Source organism: Dromaius novaehollandiae, chromosome 3 (assembly GCF_036370855.1).
Source record: "Dromaius novaehollandiae isolate bDroNov1 chromosome 3, bDroNov1.hap1, whole genome shotgun sequence".
Classification (NCBI taxonomy): Eukaryota; Metazoa; Chordata; class Aves; order Casuariiformes; family Dromaiidae; genus Dromaius; species Dromaius novaehollandiae.
The window spans coordinates 4,874,175-4,898,498 of NC_088100.1; the positions used below are offsets into that span (position 1 = coordinate 4,874,175).

General features: G+C 39.2%; 1 long non-coding RNA gene across 2 annotated transcripts; it reads right to left on the reverse strand.

The window, feature by feature from the left end:
• Positions 1-24,324, reverse strand: LOC112979542 (uncharacterized). 2 transcript variants are annotated; one of them, XR_003258201.2, is made up of 3 exons: positions 24,182-24,324; positions 5,123-5,370; positions 1-3,979 (listed from the first exon to the last, which is right to left on the reverse strand). It is a non-coding gene; the product is annotated as an uncharacterized LOC112979542 (long non-coding RNA). The 2 variants fall into 2 exon arrangements; XR_003258202.2 differs by having other exon boundaries at positions 1-4,265.

The following is a 24,324-nucleotide window of genomic DNA, read 5'->3' on the forward strand; positions in this document are numbered from 1 at the left end:
TATAGCCTTTATTTACTCAACAGAGCTTCTTTTCTGACAGCTGGTTACAGAAAACAACTTGTAGTCATGTTAGATAATAACTAAAGATGATTTTTGTCAGGATAAAAGCTTTGCAAAGGAGCTAATGTTATTTTGCTGCATATTTGTAAGGCTTTTGAATAGGAACTGTGTGTTTTTATTTCAGGAGTGATACTGTTTACATTTTTGATCTCTGAAATTCAAGAAGATAATTTATAATTCTGCAGAGGTTTCACAAAAGAACCAAAGTTTTTTCATAGTAAAAAGTGGAAATTTTCACCATTAAACCAGCTAAAAATTAAGTGCCCAGTCTAAACTAAAAAGTCATTCAGGCTTTCTCTGTAACCAGTGATGGGTACCTCCAGAAGGCACGTCATTTTGCATCTCTTCTTCCCCTTGCTCACAAAGCAATAAAACACCTTGTGAAAGTGCTGATTTTACAAACACAGTCACAATGTAAAAGTACCTGTAGCTGGAACAGAAATCTGATAATTTGAAATTTGAAAATGCTTTCCTTTTGCGTAGACAAAACATGGTAAGCTAGGCAGATTCAGGGTAGAATTAATGCACAGGGTTTTATGAGTGAGGATATTATCCAAGAGTTTAGAAGGGGGGGGGGGATGATTGTGGGAGGTCTCTAATACAGCTTTAAAATTAAGACTAAACCCAACATCACCCTCGACAGCAGCCAGAACAGAACAGCCTAGTCTCTGAGGATTTTCTTTGGCTCCTGGACTGGCCCGCAAATTCCTTTGGTCTTTAGGAAGAGGGACCACCCCATCTCCTGTTCCCATCCTGCCTGTTCCCACCCCACCTGTTCCTATCCGGCCTTCTGTTCCCCTCCCACCTGCTGTTCCCATCCTGCTGCCTGTTCCTATCCCTCCTCCTTTCCCCAAAGACTGGGAGAGCATAGGAGAATGAGTGGGGTGCTTGGCAAAAGGCAGATACTTTTTGCAGTGTGGATGATGGAGGAGGTAGGAAGAGGAAAGAGGGAAGAGAGGCTGTGTGGTTCCTGGTAGGTGTGTGCTGAGGGCTGCAACTCCATATCCCAAGGCAGCAAGGGGAATATAGAAGAAAACCCTGGGAAGGGGAAGCAAGGTGGCAAGGGAGACCTCAGACACCACTTTCAGTCCCCTGGAAGCTTCTTCTGTAGATGTAAGGCTGTCTTTCCCTTTCCAGTCCTCTTTATCCATCCAGAACTGTTTCAGCCTTCTAAAAATTAAAATCCCATAAAATTAAGTCTTTCCCGGGACGATTAAGTAGTTTTTCAAAGCGCTGATAAGCAGTTTTTAAAAGCTCTAACTGCACTAGTAGGGACTTAAGGCCCATTTTTGTCCTATGAATCTCAGGGGTTGCTCCTCACAAAGTTCACCTCGGTGTCAATGATGTTTCTGGTGCAGTACCCTAGTACTGTCTCTGAAGAAATGGCGTGCAATGCGTGCAACAGCAGCCACTTGTGTCTCTATGGGAGATGGATCTGAGTCCATGAGGTTCAGTCTCTGGACATCCCCAGGCATTGATAAGGCCTCAAAGACATATGCAGTTAATTTTATGCTTATGGTTGTGCTGAAAATCACCACGCTTTGGCTACAACGAGCAGCCTTCTTTGAGTTAGCTCCTTGCCAGAGCTATGGGGTACAAACAGTTGTGAAAATACAAGCCATTAAGCCAAATATAATTTCTTGAAAGACAGATTTCCCCAAAAGAAAAATGTAGCTTTGAATATCCTTCCATTTGAGTGAAGCTCATAAGCAGTTTGTGTTCTGCACTGAACATTAAAATGGGTAGGTTGGAAAACATGAGCTCAGCATATGTTTGCTTTTCATATTAGCTGAGAGTCAAAAACTGGAAAGATTCACTTGCATTAAGGCATCAAATTCCTCCTCTGGTTTACCAAGAAATGACATTATTAGGCTTATTAATATTGCTTAATGGAATAGGCATATTACAAGAACAATCACAGATTAGAATCATATTCTTATGCTAAGATTGCTGCAGAGGCAAAGCCAATACTGCTCGGATTTTAACCACCATGGATATTTTAGAGATAAAAGAAAACTGAGACTATCCTTTAAAGGCACTGCACATATACTCCCCACACATCTGAGGATGTTTGCTTCAGTGAGGCAAATATCCTTCATCTCAAGGTTTATTTATTGGTTTATAATATTCCTGGGTTGCATAATAGAGAGATGTCTACTAATACTCTAGAGAAAGCAGGGTTTCTCATGAATTTTATACACATAATTTCCTTTGGGAAGTGCTGAGTATGAAACCTCCTGAAGGACTCTGTGGAAAATTCATGTAAATAAGGCAAAATGGATTCATGGCTCCAGCCTGCAGTCATCTGGTGAACAGTGTTTTGTGAACGAAAGCACTGAGGCCTAAAGTATGGACATTTTCTTTACACACAATGAGCCATGGCACATTAACACGGTTGGCTGGTGCCTGTTCGTAAGGTGATTGATCAAAGTATTTAATGGAAAGAAAATTTTACCTTTCTGGCACCACGTGGAAGAAATTGTCCGCACTTTGCAACAGACCTGCTGCATGCAGATTCGGTTTGGACTAACAAGCCCTTATCCATGAAGTGCCTTCTAATGGCATCATCATCTGAGGACTGTATGCTGCATCCCTCTATATCTTTTGGTCAGTGGTTTGTGCCACTTGGTGTAATAATTACATTGACCTACCCAGCGGTGCTTCTTGAACTTTCATCTGCATGAACCAATGGTTTGGAAAGTTAATCAGAAATAAGTCCCATATTCCCTGCACAGGAAAAGACCTCTGCTGCCTGTCCCAAATCCAAGTTTAATGCTCCCCTGCGTGATATCTCAGTGCTGACAACACAAGTCTGCTTTTCTAACGTGCTTTCCAAACAGGAATCTCAACTTATATCACAGATAAAAATGAAGTAAGGCCTGCAGCTTGGTGTAACTATGCAAGTAGAAGTGAAGGGCATCAATTTTCTCAAGGGCACACCAGAAAAAGGGGAGAAACAGAACCCAGCAGTCCTGGGTCCTAAAGCATTAATCAGCAGTTCAGTCTTCCTGTTGGGCATCTGCATTATTTACATCTCGCTGTAGGAAAGAATGTGTGCAGCGCTGCATATCTTTACTTTCTGACTTTCCTCGATACCCCGAATTATAACAAAAGATACTGACATCCCATTCTAGATGGCTAATTCAGGATGACCAAAATGTTTAACTTTTTTTTTTTTCCCTTGATGGAAAATTAAATATTCAGTTAAATTTTAGCATTTTCACAGGGACTTCCTGTCTTCCTTAAGTATCTTCTTTAAAAATGTTATTTGGAAGATCAAATGCTCCAAGCTTTCAAATGGTCCTCTGAATACTAACATTTTATGAGGACATTGACCAAAGTTGTCCATTTTCCAGCAGCTTTCAGAAAAAAATTCTTCCCTTCTGCTCAGTAGCTTTTCATCCAAGTGAAAATTTAATTATTAAGTTCCTGCCAAACCAAGAGAAAATTGCTTTGGAAATCTGAAGCACTTCTGTGTCTTTTTTTTAATTTTATTTTTATTTTTTACATATAATACTTGATTAGCATGAAGACTATTATGGCACAAGCAAAGGATTATGTGGCAAAATACAACTTTTACCAAGACAGGAAGCAGGACTGACTTTTAGCTGACTGACTGTGCGTAAGAAGTGGCTGTAAGGTAGCTGCAGGACGATAAGAAATGCAAGGAGGAAATCTGGCAAATACTAGTCTGAGGAACTGTACTTAGCTTGGCTGGGAAAAGTGGAGACATACCCATTTATGAGAGAGATGGAAGACCATCGCCATTGACAGGAGTCTCCACTGACATCTGTGTGCTGAATGCAGATGCAGCTTCATTACTTATTCCAATGAAGTATGAAGTTTGCATGTCCACTGGGTGCTTGAAAAGATGTGATTTGTCTTTCTTGCGTACCCTTTCTGTCTTTGGACACACTTCCTACAATAGAAATGGCAAATTTTTTAGACATATATTGTCAGGCAGAATGTCTCAAGTGATTGCTTATTTATTCCCATTTCCTCCAAGTGGAAAGAAGAAAGGGAATGAATGGTATCAATTTAAATGTCAGCAGGGGACACTTTATGAGTTGTACGAAGTATATGTCAAAGGATAATTTCTCTCAGTAAGAACCATATTTCTATTTTTTGCTAAGGATTCTTCCACTTTAAAAATACATATATATATATAGGTCTTCAGCTTCTGGAGCAGAGCAATACTTGCATATCTGTTGTAAAAAACAGACAAACAAACACACACACACACACAAACAAACAAAAACAGATAAAAAGATATAAATGAGGAAAAACTATTTCATTTATTTGATTTGATTTGATTTCAGGAAATATTTAAGAGGGAACATGAATTCATAATTGATAATTCTGAATTTCGTGCGGTTATTTGGTGTCGTTGTATGGACAAATATCCTCAGCTGGCACTTTTCAACAATTAATTTGAATGGCAAGAGTCTGATAAATTTTCTTTCAGATTGGCAGTAAAGTAAGGATGCTATACCCCTACATTTCACTCATCTGAGGACGAATTGAACCTCAATAGACCTTTGGAGGAACCTCAAAATCTTCAAGGCAGTGGGTGTGCCCTGAGTTTTGCTCCATGTAATGAAATATCTTCTCACAGCTTAAACTCCTATTCCCAAAATGCTGCCTGGAGATCAATGCAGTGGAGAAAAATAAAATAGAATAATGCAGAAATTCATCTCCAGGACAAAGAAGTGAATCCTCAGAGGGGGTAAACAGGCACAGAGGAGCTCTTCTGATTTACACCAGCTGAGCATCTGATGCCAAATATCACTAATGAAGTCACCAAGCCAAATAATGCACCCATCCTATTCCCTTATAATCATTCCAATGCCCCTTACAGCTGTTTCCAACTGTGTCTCTGATCTCCTTGCTAAGACATTTAAATCTCCTGTTTCATTTGCATGGTTATCCAGTGAAATAGCTCCTAGTGTTTCTTTTCTTGTTTGCAAAACTGAAGAGAAGGGGGAGAAAGGAAGGAGGGGGAGATGAAGAAATGTGAGGATTTATCTACATGCAGGGAAATTATTCAAATCTGACAACTTACTTTTGTTCCATGAGAGACTTGCTTGGAGGCTTGGACTCTCACGGGGGCAGATAGCCTTTTTTGTAAAGTCTTATCACAATTAGTATTTCATCCCATGTTATTTGGCATCCAAGTGTTGCGCTGCATTTCCTTACGGTGGAGCTGGCTGCACCAAGAGGACCACAGCTTTGTTCTGTTGTCAGTGTTTTTTTTCTAATCCATGAAGAAGTTCCCAGGTCAGCAGATCAAGAACTCCGCAGGAAAAGTATCTGCAGGGCAGTTGGGTTTTAGAACAAAGAACAAGATCCAGCAGAGAACCAGAAAGAGAGATTTGGTGATATGGACATAAGAATAACTTTGTTGGTCCACATCAAAGACCTGTTTAGCCTAGTAACTGATAGTGGCCAGAACGCCTAGGGAAGAACAGAGAAATTGGAACAGCACAGAATGATATTTCGTCCCAGCCTCCTGTGACTTGCAGCTCAGTAGCTTCAGCAGTGAGAGGAAGGAGATTTCTATTTAACATTTCTTGATTATTTCTTGCCCTGAATTTGTCTTACTGCTTTTGTAACCCATGTATATATTTAGAGTCATCTTGTTATCATAGGGCAATGAATTCCATAGTTTACTGATGCATTGTTTGAAGAAATAGTCCTTTTGCTTTTTCTGAACCTGCTGCTTGATCTTTTCTTTTTATACCTCCCTGTTCTACAGGAAGAGACAGTGAATGGTCATTCCCTGTCTACCTTGTTCCTTATTTACCCTCTGCCTGACACTCATCATTTCATAGACCTCCAGAACATCATCCTCCAGGTGTTTCTCTTCCAGGGTGATTTGCTCTACCCAATTTTTAGTTCTGCATTGAAGAAAATGGGCAATGCATCAGAAACAGAAAATTGTGTAGGGCTGAAGAGCCAATTTTTTAATGATGTTTCAATGCCTGTTAGGAATTTATCTATTGCTAAATACCAAACCCTCAATCCCAAATTAGTGTATTATCCTCTTTACTATGACCTGCTGCTATTTCCTACTTTTTCCATTCTGTATTTTTCTCTCACTTGACATGCCTTGTACTCTTCCACCTATCACAACTCTCAGTACCCTTTTCTCCTGGAAAAAAATTACCTATCTTACCTATCTCTTGCTTTCCTCCTAAAGCCTCCACTAAATCACTGCTTGAACAAGTCTCCAGCACTCTCCACAAAGTGATGGCCTCATTTAATGATGCAAAATATATTAAAATTAAAGAAAATAAAACAAAACAAACCACAAGATGCATCGAAGAACAGGCTTGCGAGTGACATCCCCTTGTGCTCTATTCACTGTCATGCCATCTTCCAAATTCATGCATTCCTGCTGATTATTACTTGCTATTTTACTCAGCCATAAGGCTGAATCCACCTTTCCAAGACAACTGCATCTCACAGAGCACTGAGTTCTGTGTACCATTAACAAGTCAGGTCCAAGGGGTTCCTGAACCCCTTGTTCAGATACATCGTAGGATGCTGAGCGTATATTTATGGTTACATTTGGTTGAGAGGAATCTGCTAACAGTATCCTAGCAGGCTTTGTACCCTCCAGCACCCTGAGTTCCTTTCACACTACACCCTAAGCTATGTAACGCACAATCTCAGCTTCATGTTCTGGCCATGATGCAGCCTTCCTATTGAAAACTAAAGAAATCCTGTCTTAAGGCCATAGGGCCATCTCATGAGATCCTGAGGAGACTGTGATGTAGTGTGGACTAGATGCCTTTTGAGGAGGTTCACCCTAAACCACACAGACACAAACCATTTCTGAGCTACCTGATCTCAGAACCAGCAATCATTCACCGCTCCTTTCTTTTTTTATCATTACAAATGTATCTTAGATGGGTAAGATGGAATAAGATTTTATGCTTACTTCAGTGGTGGTGTGTCATGTTTCTGGAGAGAGAGAGAAAAAAAAGTTTCCTTTATGAGTGTGCTGTACTGTTGGGATGGAGAAATTGAAGGCAGTCTTGGGCTGATATGTTGCTTTTCTCTTCTATTTTAAAGAGAGCAAGCATCACAAAGCTCTTTCTGTAAGCTCTTTCATTTCTTTTAGTGCACAAAGAAAACAGGTGCTGTTGATGCACACACCACAGCATGTTGCTCAGAGGACATTGGAAGGAGTCCACTGTCTTCTCCTGCTTTTGTCTTCGGTGGCATTACCTTTTTAAAAAGTAAATACTAATCAGACACACAATGATTACAGAAGGAGGTATTCCTACAAGGAAAAAAAAAAGACAGAGAAAGGAATGTACACTATTTACTCCCTCAGCTGCAAATCGACACCGAATACGAGTCTAAGAAGTGTATATTAACATTCAGCTGGCTGTTACTGCGAGCCATAATAGACATGAGCATTGACTAGACCCAATATTAGTGATGGTACTGGGAAACCATCCTTGCTTTTGGCTGCCTGAAGGCAGTAGTGATCCCCTGCTTGTCCTATCTGTCAGTCTATTTGATCTCCAAATGAATTGCTTTTGATAACAGCTATATAAATGCAGAACTGTTCCGCTGGGCCTTCTTAAATGAGACTCCTCTCTTTCATCTCCCAGTCATTTCAAAAAGCAGATAGACTTGTTAGAGGTTTTTAATGCAATGATTTATGTTTTATCTTGCCTGGTTTGAGGCAGCATTTATTTAGCACTAAATTCTTCCCAAGCCTATATGTGAGGGAGAAATGCTTCAACACAATATTTGGGATTTAAAATAGTGTGTGTGTATATGTGCATACGTGCATATGTGTACGTGTGTGTGTGTGCTCTGCTTTATCAGAGACAAATAAGTGATGTACTTTCTTTTTAGGAATTCAGTGCTCCAATTCACTAGGTTCATTGCACCTCCAGCCAAACTAAGAGAAGCAGGAAAGAAACAATATTTGAAAACCCTTTAATAGCATCCAGTCTAGGAAAGGAAATGGTGTATCTACATTAGCTTTAATAAAAAGCAAATCTTGAGATCTCTTTAAGAAATTAGCATTTCTTATCGTTAATGAAAGTCAGCTATAAGATTATGTTGCTTTTCTTTTGCATTTTTCATTTTCTATTTATTACTGAACTAGGATATGCAGCTATTTGTAGCTAAAGAACAGGTGAGAGCTGATTTTTAAGACTCCCATGTTCTTTCATGAGCAAAGGTGTTGCAAGCCTACTGATGGCTGGGTGGTGGAAAGAATTGAAGTTTTCTGATGAAAACCAAAAACATACATCCAGACTCCACATGAAAGGACTGGAGAAAATGATTAGGCCTAGGCATTATTTTTTCCTTTTTTTTAACTGTGGTAATGGATGGACTGTGGGTATAATTCAACCTATTTATCCCAATGGTGAAAACCCAGATGATGATAAGACTTGCACAATGGATGTAGGAGAAAGTTCTTTAAAGAAAATTGTCCTAAATATCTCTGGTACAAGGAACTTATACTCTAAAGAGACGAATTTTTGAAAGTAGTGAAGTTGGCTGGTCTGTCACTGTGTTATGTAGTGTATTATTGCCTCCAAAGAGAAATAACTGACACATTCAGAAACCTCCTTTCTGCTAGGAAAATAAATAATAAAATAAAAGGAGCTAAAGGAAAAAAAAGGTAAATATGTATAATTTAAATCGGCTGGTTAAAATAAATTAGTATCTTTGATGCAACAAGGAGCTGGGCATTAATAGGAAATTTAGCCTATTTTTCTTTAAAATGGCAAAGATCATTTTTTGTCTTGAAAAGAAATAGGAGATTTGGGTTTGTATCAGGTGAAGGAGAGACTGGATTCTCCCACATCTCAAGCAGCAGTTGAAGCATGAAGACACTATAAAGCAAGGGCAGATTGGAATTTTTTGGGGAGGGAAGGAGACCTGCAGGGGATTATTCATCTCACCTAGTTTAGACACATTTCATACACTAGAGCTCAGAAGACATCTATTTCTCTCCATTTGCAACGGAGGCAACTTAGGGATGTTAAATTTCTCCAAGAGACTTCCTCAAATCTCTCTTGCTGGTGCTGCTTCACTTAGTTAAAAAAGATCAGTAGTGTGCATAACAAGAAAAGAGAAATCATGTATAGCATGATGGTTTAGAGACTCTCCTGGCAGCTGTTGGCCCAGCTCAATGACCTAAGGCTCATTGAGACCCTCTGTCCCCCTGGTTGGGGCACTCTTCCAGGAAGTGTAGATCTTTCCCAGCCTTGTGTAACAACTAGCAGTGATGCAAACTTTGTCCTTCTAAGGTCTGGGTGAATGATCTATCAGCTGAATGTAGAAAAAAATAACATTCTCCCCCCACCTTTTTTTTTTTCCGAATGATGCCTAAATCTCTAAATTTATCACACATACACACATTACTTTGGAATACTGCTTTCCTCATTTTAAGTGTTTGAAAGTGTTTGCCAAATTCAAACTGCATATTCAGTTTCCACAGCCCTGGATTTTCATTTTCTAGAAAATAAGGAATTCAATGAAGACTAGCTCTACTAGCTTCAATTTGTTAGCAGAAAGTATCAGTACCACATTTCAGCTTGATCATAGAGCATAGATCATATATCATATATGTGTTTCTCCAGAACTTTTAAGAGGTGTCCCTTGGCACTTTGCCTAGGTGTCAAATGCCCAAAAGCAACACTTGCAACACTTGCAGTGGTATTACCTATCAAACAGCCAGCAAGAGGAACTCCGTTTTCCCAAATGCTGCATAACAGGACCTCTAAGCTTGGCATGTTAGAAGAGACAGACACTTCTGGAAACTGTGTCTTGATGAATATGCAATACATATTCATCTTCCCAGCCTAAAATGCTTCCAAACATATAAAGCAAATATGTAAAGAAACTGCTAATTGTGTTTCTTTGGATATCATAAATCTAACAAGTTTTCATCAATATTAAAAAGTAGCTTCCTGCCAAGGGATACTTGAGAACTCTGTCAAAGCTTTACATGCCTAGATTGTATTTGTATTTATATTTGCATACATTCATATATCTACATATGTAGATTTTATATATATATATATATATATATATATAAATAAATTCACAAGGCATTTTTTTCCAAAGTGCATTATGAATAGCGTGAAATCACCAAAACATAAAATCATAATGGATGAGGAAGCCTAGACATATATGTTTGTTTTCAGATACCTCTCACTTGCAGAGTGACAGAAAGGTGTAAGAGAAAAAGAGCTTCATTAAGTTTAAGTGGCCTGATTCTGCTCTTATCAAAGTCAGTATAACTTTTTTATTTACTTCGGAGGGAATAGCATTGAAGGAGTCCATCACATCAGTTTTAATATAGATTAAAAAAAAATTAAAAATAGTCTGAGATATTGTTTTGAACTAATAAGTCCATAAAACAATGCAATCAGCTGACACTTGTTTTGTGAGCACAGAAATGTCTCCATGCCAAATGCAACTATTGCAAGGCGTGTCTGTCCAGAAGGAGGTAGAATACTGTCTGCTTCCCTTTTCACCTTAAAGGAGTTATTTCCTATGAAGATGCCGCAAAAAGGTTACAGATTAGTGAGACTAGGTACTGGATTACACCTGTGATGGAAAAATGAAAATTAATCTTCACAGAAAACCTTGACTTTTTTTTTTTAATTTCAAAACAAATTCATTCTTAAATTCTTCCGCATTTTGAAGAACTCTGAAACTTCTTATTGAATTCCATTTAGTTTTCTACAAAGAACATTTTTCTGAGCATTTTTGTTCTAAAGGAAGAAACCTGAATTAAAGCATGCTTTAGAAAATCTAAACACTTTTATGGAAAGCTGTCCTGTTTAGAGTGTCCAGGTTTCCATTGGAAGAGATCTAAAGTGTGTTTGGACAAAAAAAAGAAAACAGAAAAGTCTGTAGAGAAAGTACTCCAGTGGAAAAAAAAATGCTGGATATTTTAGTTCCTATAAAAAAATGTTCTGATTGTTGCTTTTACTTATTTGCCATTTGTAGCAGTTTAAGAACAATTTGGAATAAAATCATGTTGTCTCTTTAAATGCAACAGCACTATCCAAGTTAGCAGCAAAAGTACAGTGTGTTAGTGGCTAGTGCTGCTCCATGGACAGGAGATATTTGGGTCTGTAATCTGCATTATGATGTGTAGAGCTATACTATGTTTAATTCTGGTGCTAGTTCTCGTATTTTTAGCTCATGGTCCATTCTACAGGCTAGACCTGCCCCTAGATGGAGGAAATTATTTATCAACCCTTGGATCTGCTGTTTTTCTTGAGAGATCCCACTGCCCAGTCACCACTGCTGCTATCTCATTGCAGTTAACATTCAGCTGTTGCTAGAGCATGTCCAAGGCCAACCTTGGCCAACAGTGAATTAGCCAAGAGCTTTCCCTGACACTTTATGAGCTGTCCAAGCAAGGAGAGGTAAAGAAGAACAGTGTCCTCTCTGTCAAGGTCTTTAGTCTGGTCAGGTCTATCACATTAGCAATGGCCTTAGACCCAGCAGGCAGCTGAACAAACCAGCTGGGGGAGTGGAGGTGAAATACTTGTCATGACAGTGAAGGAAAGCTCTCATGGACATCATCTGAAGCAGACTTTTATCCCAGGTCTTCTGTCTATTTCTAGTCCATTCAGATCACTGCTAAATCTGCAACTCAGAAAAATTTAAAAAATACACTTCAAGGAACAGAAGAAAGCCAAGGACTTGAAGTTAAGGTTATTATACAGGTGTGGTTTACAGAAATTCAGTCAAAAATCTGTATGCAGTGTCACTGAGCTAAATTCTTGACAAATCTTTTGCTTTCAACTTTGGTTTGCACCAGTATGATTGAAGGCTATTGGAGCCTATTACTAGCATAGAAGCTTTGTTGAAAGATAGTTATAACCAGTGAAACACCTGCCTGAGATTCCGCTTATCTTTGGGTCAGAGAGCGGGAACAGAGAGTATAGGCTCTGTATACTCTACAAAATGAAATGGCATCAGACAACATTCCTGAGCCCTGGAACTCCCCCATCAACAAACTTAAATTGCTAGAATGGTCCCTTGTGTGCTTTTGGCTTAGGAGAGCTGGCATTTCCCATACAGTTTCCACTTAGGTTCAGGTGTTAGCTTTGACCAGGAAACATTTCCTACATGTGTTTTGGGTGGGCCCGCCATGTATTGGAGGTCAAGAGTTCCTTATAGCATGGACGTGGTCAGATATTGTGAAATGGCCTCAGGGACAGAGAACAGTAAGGACACATTTAATTTACCATTACAGATATCACTGCAAGAACAGCACAGATGATCTGACTACTTCCATTAGTCTTGTAGGAGGGCAAAGAAGAAAGTAAAATTTAAAATCCTCATATAAAATCCATGAAATACAAGGAAGGTGATTTTAAGGTAACACTTCTGTTGTTCAAGAAGTTTAACATACAAAAGAAGATAGAGCCTTTCAGAAAAGTTCAGCAATTACTAAAGAGTAACAGAATTATTAATCACGCTGGACAGATGAGAAGCTACAATATAGAAGGAATAAATTCCAGGATTTTATATTTTATTTATATATATATACATATGTGTATGTATGTATATATATAAATTTATATATGGGAGCACCTGCTAGTTATAGAGGACTCAACATAAATGGGCAAGTTTCTAAAGAGCACAGTATGCTGAAAACATGGCCTTAAGCATCACAATAAAAGCTGAGTGCTGTTGATGGCAGTAGAAAAAAATTAAAATGTTCCATTTGAAATGTCTTCTTGTTGAAAAATGTTGCTTAAATTGGAATTTTCTATAGGAAATGTTTCTTTGGAGAAAAATGGTTTGTATTTTTGGCAACTAAAAATTGGCAAGAATTCAATTTTTTTCAACTGTTGGCTTTTTGACAAAATTTAAAATACTTTTCAAGGCAAGGCTATCTGAAAACACAGAATTTTGTGTTTTTCTCTAAATGTTATATTGGAATAAAACACATTTTTTGTCTTGTTCTCCTTTTGAATATCCGTCTTTTAGGTAGGCATCAAGGAAGTAGCTGAGTTTGTTTTAAAGGCTCATTTAAAAGTGAAAGGCACCTCAACACCTATCCTTAAATCACTTGCCCAAGGTGCCCTGGAAAATGGTGGCAAAACCGTGAAACACACTCGATTCTTCTGAATGGAAGGTCCATGCCTTTCTCTTACCAGACACTGGATCCTTCACTGTGCAAGTTCTCCCGAACTTTCTGGTGGATATTACGGGGCAGAGAAATAGCAGTTTCTTTGAACGCTTGATGCAGTAGCTCAGCTGCCTGGTTCCCATCTTTTTGAGGAAATATCCATACATACCAGCAGTGAATGCTCTTTTTTTCTCACCAGGAAAACAGACCCAATCAACCTACTGTTATTATTATTATTATTTTTTGCTTTACTTTCACTCTGCAAGGGGTTCAGGCAGCAAATTTTGGGGTGGCGCAGAGTGGGGGACCGGAAGGCAGCAGGGAACACGACACTTCAACATTTCCCCCATGTATGGCATCACTTATTAAAATCCTGTTGTCCTGACCATTGTTGTTTGCCATTGAAGTCTGGTTTATTTACTTGAAAATCTGATTTGTTTCATTTTATTACTGTGTTTGCGAAGTAACTGATATCAGATTCTGCGGGAAAGAGCTGCCATTTACCAGCAGGCTATGATGGCTCTGGCTCGGTCTGCAGGCCCGATTTTGAGGCCTAGTCTGCCCCCAGGGCTCTAGCAGAAATAAGATTACTGGCAATAACTGCTTCAACTGCTTTGAATAACAGACACAACTCAGAGAGCATAAAATTAGCATAAACACAGCATCAGTGTGTTCCCTTGGCGGATACGAGACAGGCAGGATATGGAAAATTGACTGAAATGGGGTCAGACGCTGCTGAAATCTGAAACACAGGAAATGCTGCCAAGCGGAGAGGTGGCATTGCTGCTAATAAATAAATAAATAAATGGAGCGGAATGATCCCCGTGAAGTTTTAATGATGAAATGTTCGGAGGGATGAATATTAAAAATGCAGGGCCGGTACCAGAACAACTTAAGCATTGTCTTTCCAGGCAAATTACTCCTAACCATCCTTTGTTTTTTTTTTTTTTTTTTTTAACTCCTGATGAGGTGGAAGGAGCTGAGGGAGAAATAATGATAATAATAATAGCGGCGACAGCAATTTCCTCTAACAGATTTCCTGTTTTGGTTTTTGGGTTTTTTTGGTTGGAAAGGGAAAAGATGGAGGGAGGGTGCACAGTGATAATATGAGGAGGATGTCCTGGATTTGTTAATGAGTGGTAGTAAGTATTTTACAGCACTCCAGTCTCTTTGTATTTATCAAATATTAAAATGGGAGATGCTTACTGACAGATTCAATAGAGAAATATATTATGAGGGGAGAGGCACAGCAGCTCTGATTTGGCAGTTTTAATAACGAGACATTGCAGATACCATTTGGAACAGAATTACCCACGCAGCACTAGATGTCCAGACTCTTGTATTTATTAATACCGAGAGTGCTGGAACTAACACGTGCTTAAAAATCAGAAGTTGCTCAGAAACCCAAAGTACAGAAGAAGGCCCATAGTGTGCATGTTTATCTCATAACCAGCTTGAGATTTGGGATACTGTTTTAAAAGCTGCCTCTCGGCCTTTGAAGAAAAGATGCCAGAGGAGGGTTAACAACAGCAGTAGAACAGAGGTGGTTTTCCTTCATGAAAGAAAACATTTATGACTCTACCCCTGCTTCTCGCTGTTGGGAGTTAGTCCTTTAGACGCAGTGGAGACTTTCTCAAAGTTGCTGGATCAAAGCCCTTTATCAACTCAACTTACAAAGCAGAGCCCGGGACCTACTTTCAGAGAATCACTTTAACCCATAGGTGCTACTATGACAGTCCATATTTCAACCACTTTTTACCACTGCTAAATTAAAAGAAAAAAAAAAAAAAAAACCTTTTCCTAAAATTCACCCAAGATGTTTTGGGAATGTTGTTTGACCTTTCTATCTTTCTTTCTTTCATTCACACACTTGCTCTCACTTTTGCTTTCTTGATTTCTCTCTTGATTTCCTCTTGTTCACTCTTGCTCTCAGGAGGAAGCTTTTCCAAAGGCTTGGAAACATGGAGTATGATCAAATATTAATTTTTGTGTAAAAAATGATCTGTTGAAGGTCAGGTAGCTCACATGAGGTTTGTGACACAGAAGATGAAGTTACCCAAAAATGGGTAACTACCTTTCAGGCAGTTAACTGACTGGAGCAAAATAAAGAACAAAGAGTTTGGATAAGAACAAAACAAGGCATATAATCATTTTTAACAGAGATCTGCAGCGAATTGTATGTGGAATATACAATGGTGGAAGGTGTAGAATGAGTTTTAAAAGTCTTACCATTATTGTTTTATTACTGTTTTTTCACAAACTTTATAATTTCCTGATTTGAAGAGTAGTGTCTAAAAATGACTCTGAGAGAAACTTTACTAGACAGCAGTTGCCTTATTTAAAAAAAAAAAAAAAAGGAAAATAAGAAGCCCGCTATTGTGAGATTCTAAGGCCAACAAGATTTACGAGCAAGCTTTGGATACAAATGAACCTCTTGACAGTGTGCCCTTGTCTATAAAAATAAGCGCTAATGACCCTTTGTCCCTTGCTGGCATATCCAGAGTAAAGGGCATGTTTAAAAGGGCCCGGAAATGAAACTACTTTCTCACCCTTAAAGGTGGTCCTTTCAGGTCAGAGGGAAGATGCGTGGTTATAGAGTATGGGCATAGCACGCCTGGGGACAAATAGAAGACTTTGTTCTCCCCGAGGCATCAATCCAGCATCTCTCACCAGCACCACATTCATTAAACAAATAAACAGAAGAATGTACCAGAAGAACATGTGAGGAAAAGCAAAGCAGACTTATAAAACTTTTGGAGCCAAGCCATGATTTTCCTATGGAAAAATTTAATTCCAGTCTCCTTCTCACAAAGGACCTTGTTCTCTCTTTCTATTGGGGTTAACCAGCATCTAATTGATTTATTCAGGAATATAATTGATTCTGACGACAGCAGCAGAAGTAAGCCCTCGAACACTGTAACTTACTGATATGTAAGCTATTGTGGTCCTCATTCATCTAGCTTAACTGAGGCTCCTGTGTTAGCTGCACACTTGCCCTAGGCTCCCTCTATAATCAGTGGAAAGAGAGAGGCTTCTCCGGAGAGCGGATCAGATCTAGCCTGGGCTAAATTGCTATCTGACAGCACCTTTCTCAGTGGCTATAAGCGAAATATAGGATGATGATGTGGGATATCAGGTGTGTAAAGCTTAGTTTGCTAGTACAGACACAGCCTTAGTTGCCAAAGCTGCTTTGACATCTCTTGCTACACTTCTCTGTCTTCACTTGCTGCCCTCTGGTATCAGACGTGGATCAATCAGAACTTTGTTGTTCGCAAATGATGCTTGTCTTTGCATAACAGCATCCTGGCCAAATACAAAGGCTTCCAGATTTTACCATCATCCCCATCCTCTCTGCATTGACCTCTCTGGTGAATGAGTCCATTCACATGCTTACAAATTTGGATGATCAGGCTGCTACTTAGCACCACGAATGAGGTGATTGAAAGGATGTTGAAAATGTAATCATTTATTTTCAAACATGAGTGATGTCATTTTGGAAGTTCACATCCCCCTCTTTCACCTCTGTTGCTGACTTTTAAATATAATATTTCATTACTTTTAAAGAAAATAAACACCCAGCTTAAAGAAAATTTTCATTTTTGAATGAAAGAGATATTTCAATGGAAATATATGATAAACTTAAGTTCTCTGTTACTAAGCAGTTTCCAGCAATGGCAACACTTGCCAGTCTCTAATCCTCTAAATATGATCTAATGTTTGGGTTGGGACCATTCAAATGCTGTTAAGAAACAAGATGAAACTAGCTAAAAAAATCACTGATAATGTATATTTACTGAAGTATCACGGGATGTCCCTAAGATATTTTTAGAAGCTATTAATATCACTATCTGAAATTTATTATGTTTGATTAAGCAAACAATTCTGGTTCAGGTAAGGCTATCTATCCAGGCTTGGTTTTGGAAGATTAACTGCTACACTAAAGTGCCAGTCCTAGATAGTCTTATTTGCATGTCTTTGCAGCTTTCTTGACCCAAGATATATACTCTTCATGGCATTAAGGCCATATGTGATTTTTCTGCAAGACTGGAAACTCAATTTGTAATTTTTCTAATCTCCACATTTCTGAGTATTGAAATGAATAGCTGAGATCTGTAAAACTGTTTAAAAACTTTTCAACTGTATTGCTGCATTCACTTAAACTGTATTGATGAAGAGAAATATATTTTCATTAGACAGATATTTTAGGAAAAAGAAAGGGGAAAGGGAACACTGAAGAGGGATTTGCTTGGCCTTTCATTTGTTTAGACTTTTAAAGATAAAAATAGAAAAAATGCTTATTATATTATTTATAAAAAGAGAGGGGAAAAACCCTGAATATATTGCAGCTTGAATACACACACACATCCACACACATGCATTCCACATTAATATTTTGGGTGTGTTTCCAGCATTCTGGAGACACGGTCAGAAATCTGAAGTCTGGATCTGAACTACCTCAGCCCCCAGGAAAGTTTGTAGCTCGATCTCTGTTTCGTTGCTTGTCTATTTCCATGAAACAAATTGGCCTATCAATCTTCTGGACCCCATCCAGGATATGAATGAAGAAAACAAAAATAGTTTTTCCTAGTTCATAAGAATGCTGGGAGGCGAAATACAATCCCTTAACTGATACAAAATTTTCTGAGATTTCCAAATGCAAGTTCTGGTAGGCAAACTTTCATTACTATGTCTCAGTTCCCTGTAATGCCTAATTTCCAGTGACCTGGTTAATTCCCTGAAATGTCAGCTAATTTTCTTTCCTATAATTTTCCTATTGAAAACAACATCAGGCCAATTGTGAGTTTATTAAGCAACTTGGTACTAGCTCAGTTATTAGCACACTGGGGCTTGTTAATAAGATGGCACTTGGCCAAGATGTCCAGATTAACACACTCCTTTTTAACCTTAGTACTGCTGCTAAGGGATTTTTAGCTAAGGGAATTTTTTAAAGACAGTAGGGTGGAGACCTCACTTACACCTATCTTTGGGAAAAATCAGCAGCTTAGGGTAGATACTGGAGTTCTGCCTGTTCTTATTGGACCTAGGGCTTGTGCCAGGTAATAAGTCACAAGTCATTACAATCATTCAATTTTTAATTTAAGGGTAGTGTCTAGAGCCAAAGTCCATGTCAATTTAAGATACCTATCTCATGTTTAGAAATCAAGTGTTAGTTGGAAGAGGCATAAGGTTCTGCTAAGAGGTATCGCACAGGAACAAATAAAACACTTACTTGCAGAATTTAAGCAACACTGAATGTCCACAAAAATGATAGTCAGCAGCAATAGTAATCGCTGAGGATAGCCCAAACATTGCAAGATGAAAAAGAAGTACTCTTACTTTATCTATTCTTCTCCTGAATCTACATTTAACTGCATTTTGTCCCAAATGTCCAATTCTATCCAATCAATATATAGACATCTTTTTTTCATGCATTGAATTATGAATATGTCCCAGTGAAAATTTTCCAAAGTTCTCATTTCTGACACTTCTTATAACATTACTGTTAACTTTTCCAGAAACTTCAGTAAATACTGCACCCGCTGGCATTTGTCTGAATTTATTCCATTGCCTATTCATTATAGGCTTCTAGAAATCTGGGAACAGGGATAAAATGGAGACACATTGTACTATGAGGTTTTTCCAAACGGGCTCAGGAGCTCTTATGACAGTATCTCTGAAGCTACTGTAACAATGCCAGGAGCACCTCATTTAATGGCATTTCCGATACAAATCAAATAGGGTAGCTATTAAAAAAAAAAAAAAGGAAAAAGAAGAAATATCAGTTCAAATGATGTCTTAACTGGAGATAGTCTGAAATGGCACAGTAGAGACAAACCCTTTTGATTACTGAAGCTATTTTTTTCTGCTTGAATCATACTTTTAAGAGGTGCACCATAATTGGCAATCTAGACTCCTTCCAGCTTCTTGAGGGGGACCGAAGAATGGATCTGAATTCAAACTCCTGGAGTCCCACCAGAAGTTTTAAGGGAGAAAGAAACAAATTAAGTCATAAGTAGTATCTTTGGGTGGGTGAGGACCACAGGTAGGTTTCTGCAGATGAGACATCTACATCTGACTACAGCTGTATCCCAGCTCCCTTCAGAGTCAATGGAGAGAAGCAAGCACCTGCCTTTCCTCCTATACTAAGGAATGTCTAAAACACATTGGATGAATCACACTTACTTTTCTCCACTGAGTAAAAGGACAGCCTTGGCTGCCTAGTTCAGCTGTAGCTGTCTGCAGTGCAGAGTGAGGGGTGATAAATCCCACCCTGGTGTCCACGGGCTAGTGGGTGTCCAGCATGAACCAAACTTGAGCAGTTCAAGCAGTGTTAAGAACAGTTCATTTCTGGGCTTGTGCAGCAGAACAGCCTGATCTGCTTTTAAAACGTGTATCAAAGATAGTTGGGATGAATGGCCCTTAGAAAGTGCCTGTTTCTTTCCATTGACTATAAAGGGATGCTGGAGCAGCAATTTAGGCTGACATATTAGGTTTAAACAGATAAACCAGCCAAGATTAACCCCATCACTCACTTAAGTGGGGTCAGTTTAGGTCTACATATCTTTAGCTCTTCTTTTGCAATCACAGCAATGTTCTACCACTTGTGGGGGGAAAAAAAAAAAAGCTCAATGTCTCTCAAGTAGCAGGTAGATGTGCTAGGCAGCATACCTTGTGTGCCTTGAAATTGAAGGTGGCTACCGTTGGGATGTCCAGAAATTTAGCAAACGATTAATAAAAAAGGAACGTTAAGTGTACGTATATATATTTTTTGTTGTTAACTTTATTAGAAATTTTTCTGGCTCCACATGAGTTTACTGAGATCTGAATTGGTTCTTTCTGTATGCAAAGAGATTCACTCCTGCTGAGGTTCTTACATATTTTATTATTTATTTTCTAGTAATTAGTCTGAACCACTGACTCAGACAGAACTAGCCAAGTGAAAAAGAAAATTTAACAAAGTCCCCCAATATGTTGTCTTTGCCTAGGGCACTAGGCAGCTGATGGCTAATGGGACAGATGATGCTCCTCTTTTCAGTTCATCCATTTAGCTGCTTGTTTAAGACACAAGAATGTTTATGTGCCTTGACCCACACTATAAAACTTTCATATCTGTTCTTTATAAAGCTGGACAGATATTTTTTCCTGATCTTTGGAAAACTTTTTTTTTTCTGCAAAACTTGAAAACTGAAATACTTTGCTTTGCAAATACTGATATGCTGCCTTTCAAGAAGATTAGGTTAGCTGTATCTTTCTCCCTTTCTTTGGTGAATACAGGGAGAGCTGGCAAACATTATCTCTGAATGCATCACAAGCTTCTCTCCCGGAAAAGCAAGGAAGTGGCAAATGGAAGTCCACTGTCAACAAATGTTGTGGGAGATGCGGTATGGAGTTAAAGAGGGAGAAGAGAAAAATCTAAATTCTGTGAGGAATGGCGACATTTCCAGGTGTCAAGCAGGGTATATGAAGTGGAACATATTTAAAAAGATATACAAATCTATCTATATGTGAAAAGCACCTAATAACAAGCTACTGGGGCAGTCTCTTCAGCAGGAGCTGTGGGTCAAATGTCTACAGAGAGTAATTCAGAGAAGGTTCTTTACACCACAAGGAGTCCTCTAACTACTGAGTCTGACAAATTACTACATCACATATTGTCCATAGCAAGTTCCAAAATGGAAATAAATTAACCTGTTTGGGACAAACAAAAATTGGTTTGATTCTTGTTTGCTTTGGGTTTGAATTTAGACCTGGATTTGTATTGCTTACTTTTAGAAATCAAAACTAGCTTTTTTGTTTGTTCTGGTTCTGTAAGCTATTTTTATTATCAGCTGACAGACATAGCTACCTTGGGATCAGCTCTTATCTCCTGAGATAGATGTCAATCACAGGTGGCATAAATTGCTTACTAGAGAGGCCTCTGTCCTGTTTGGGAACTAGCCTAAACTAGACATCTAACTTCAAACTGAGTCTTAATTTGTTAGTAGTGTAAAAATTAGGTACAAGATCTGTGATGTGAGGGCATAGATGCCTAGTAACTTAATGGCAGTTAAAGTCACTGAGCAAAAAAGTAGGCATGCTTCTTTAAGCTCATGGTTTACTACAGGCCTTATAAGTGGGAGAAGTTCCACTGCTATTGCTTATCTAAGTAGTAGTTCAGCAGAACGACTTGGAGGTGGTGTGTATTCACAACTTGAAGGCACAGTGACTTTTAAAAACACATCAGTTGTCCCTGCTGCACAATATGTCACATGTCCTACCTTTTTTTTCCTAGTCCCTGGCCTCTGGTACATGTCAGCGCTATTCCTGAGGTCAAACTAAGTGAGAATCTGATGGCAGGAATCAACACTGATTTCCACATTGACTGTGTTTATTTCTGTTCATTCCCTTGGGGACTTTGAGGTTTGTCTGTTTTGTTTTCTTCTCTTCTCATTTTCCTCTAAGGAACTTTGCTCCTGCCTGTAATGGAGAAAATCCAGGTTAGCTATCTGGCAGTGGAAGCAAGGGCTTCCGTGAAAATGTTGAAAACTCTTTGCTTTCCAGAATGTTTGTTTAAGCAAAGTGAGTTTACACAGCTTGCACTGAGTGCTTGTTAAGCAAAAGGATCTGCAACTCACATGTACAAAATACCTCTTTATTCTCTCTTCCAAGGGAGAACCTGGCACTAGAAATTCTTTAAAAGATCTATGGGAAGTTTCTCCAGCAGTGTAATAAAGCATCAAGACCCACTCCGAATCCTAAGATGGTGTAGAAGGCCATTTTAAATTGTGCCTGGAGTAGAAAGTTCTCTGTTTGTTCCTCCAGACTCCGTCTTCATCCATGCTCCCTCCATCCTCTCTTCAGTATTGGACAGGAAAGTCCCAAGCCTCATCAAGGAGATGCTGACGAAACATTCCCACATGCCAGAAAAATTTGTAACTGGACTACTGGTCACCCTTTAAAGTGAATGATGCCAATAAATCATGACAAAATGGGAAAATAGCTGACTCTAACTTAGTAGGTGTTGATAGGGGTCATGCAGTGATAAAATTACTTCTTTTAAGTCAAACCCCATTGTTATGTCTGTATTACAGATGACCGAGTCCAAATTCTTCCCAACCTCACATTCATCCCATCTTCCTCAAAAACAGGCTCTTGGGACCCTTGGGCCTCCAGGAGTGCAAAACCTCAAACACACATCACCTTCTAACACAAACATATCTGAGTATGGATGGGATGGGCCTGGTCTCGCTGTCACAAAAGTCCGGCCTCACAATGGGATCCGGACCCTGTGCCATGTGTCACTAGGATAGATGGGATACATTAGCAGCTTGAAATTTTCTATTGAGATACATGTATATCCTAAATGGGATAAAGTAAACATATAGAGAGGGGCATTAGTCCAGCCCATGGGCTCCTTGGAGACCTGGTCTCCTGAGGTATAGAAGAGATGTAGGGAAATAACTAGGAAGAGAGTCCGAATTTGAAGATTTGACCACTAAATTACTTTATTGATTATAGAGAAGCCTATAAAGGTTCTTTGTTCTTCTGTTTATAAACTAGCAAGTATCTCTTCTCTCTTCAGCAAGTGGATAGAAAAGAGAGAGGGATGCATCTTGGAAGCCCTAGTGTCCTGCTATACTTAAGAGATCTTCACGTAACAGTGCCAACTCTAAGGAAGACCAGAACTGTGAGGTATCTCCCTTTTGGTCACACAGGACTTATCAGTAGCTCAGCTTTGAAGTAGAGCCACTGGGGTGTCCTCCACCACATCTTTGTTGCAGTTTCTCAGCTAATACACCCACTAAGGCAGATTCTCCAGTGCTATTTGCCCAAAATTTCTTCCTTGCTGAAAGCTCAAATCTTCTGTGATAATAACAGAAAGATAGGCAGAAATATTCACAGCTTTATGGAAACAAAGCAGTGTCCTTAGGCAAACCAGCACGGAGTGCACAGGCCTGTTGATCTTGGCAGTCTAATGCACCGGTCACTCACGAGGTGTCACCTCCATAGAAAAGATGACTGTACGGCATGTGAAAAATCTCCTGAATGGCTGCATTTTTACAGTCAGAGTATAAAGGCTACCCAGTGCTGATTTTCTCCCATCTGCCAGCTCCACAGGCAGGTCTGCCATTCCTGCTGCCTGACACTACATGAACAGTGCTGCAAAAAAACTTCCTTTTTGTCATTTCACCTAATCTGATTCCTGATGTGACCCTTGTCTATGCCTCCAGATTAATGCAAAGTGCCTCTCTTCTCTCTGGAAATGATGAAGTAGACCGGATGAAAATGTACTGCTAAAACTTATCTTTTCCTCTGAAAGGAAATTTGGGGTTTTGATCAAACATGAATGCCACTGAGAAGTATATGCTTTTCTTGGAAAATCTCCCTTTATTCTTGGCTAGACAAGCCCTCAGTAACTGAGTGGCCAACTCTGTGATCCCTCGGAACATCAACATGGTAATTTTCAGCTGATAACCTAAGTGCAAGGATACTTTCATTCATTTTTGCTCTTTTGATTAAAAAAATCATTTTTTCATAAGAGAGATAAAACAGTCTTTCTTGCTTGGTTTTGATCTAGGCCTCTTCCCCCACGTCCTGCCTTCCCATTCACACTGCCATGGCCAAATGCAGGCCAACATTTTCAGCACCTCCAGTAGCTTTAATAGCCATCTGCTCACTAAATTCAAAGAGGCTTCATTTTCAGAGCAAACATCCACAACACATCCTAAAAAAATAAGCCCCTCCTGAGGGAAAGGGAGAAACAGAAGCACCTGAAATCAACCATAAGGTTTGAAAAATGTTGGTCTAGACTAGCAGTGAGAAGCAAACCCCCACAATAAAACCAGCTCTCTCAAGGATGCAAACAGGTTTTCCTTATGCTCTGTGAGTTCTGCTTGGAAGAAAACTAAAAATGAGAGCTAAAAATGCCCCCCTCCCCACCTCCCTCCCTCCCCACTTTCCCCCCACCGCTTTCCCCAGAGCATGCTGACTTTGCAGCTTTACCTTCCCTCCGTATGGCTTTGCTGACTCTCGCATAGAGTCTCATCTTGCAATGCTCCTGTGACACCGGTTTTGAATTTTTTTTCCCTTCCTTTCCTTGCTCTTCTGTGCACACTTAACTGTTGAAGCTGCGATGGAGCCTTCAG